Source organism: Myotis davidii, unplaced genomic scaffold (assembly GCF_000327345.1).
Source record: "Myotis davidii unplaced genomic scaffold, ASM32734v1 scaffold1223, whole genome shotgun sequence".
Taxonomy (NCBI): domain Eukaryota; kingdom Metazoa; phylum Chordata; class Mammalia; order Chiroptera; family Vespertilionidae; genus Myotis; species Myotis davidii.
Window position 1 is genome coordinate 11991 of NW_006294402.1, and position 464 is coordinate 12454.

Sequence of the window (464 nt, forward strand, 5' to 3'; positions counted from 1 at the left end):
ATGCCCTTGACCGGAATTGAACCTGGGACCCTTCGGTCCGCAAGCCGACGCTCTATCCACTGAGCCAAACCGGTTTCGGCGCTACTGAGAAATCTTAATAGTAAATGGGGTCTCTGGAATGATACTAGATTTATTATAAAAAAACTGCAACCTAACATAATCGAAGGTGAAGTATTAACAGGATCTGCTGAGGAGAGGTTGTTTTCTGATTCCAAGAATTGATTTGTCTCCATCTGACACTGGTCTCAGTGTTAGATAAGTTTAATCAATTTATCAGTCATTGTTTTTATCAATGTGGTTTTTATATCATGTTTTTTATGTTTTTATATTATGTTTTTGTTCTTTTATATCATGTCTTTGTTGTTGTTATATCATGTTGTTATTCTTTATTTATTCAATTTATATATTATTTTCATATAAATTGATTAATAAATAAACAATAATATGATATAACAACAACAAAG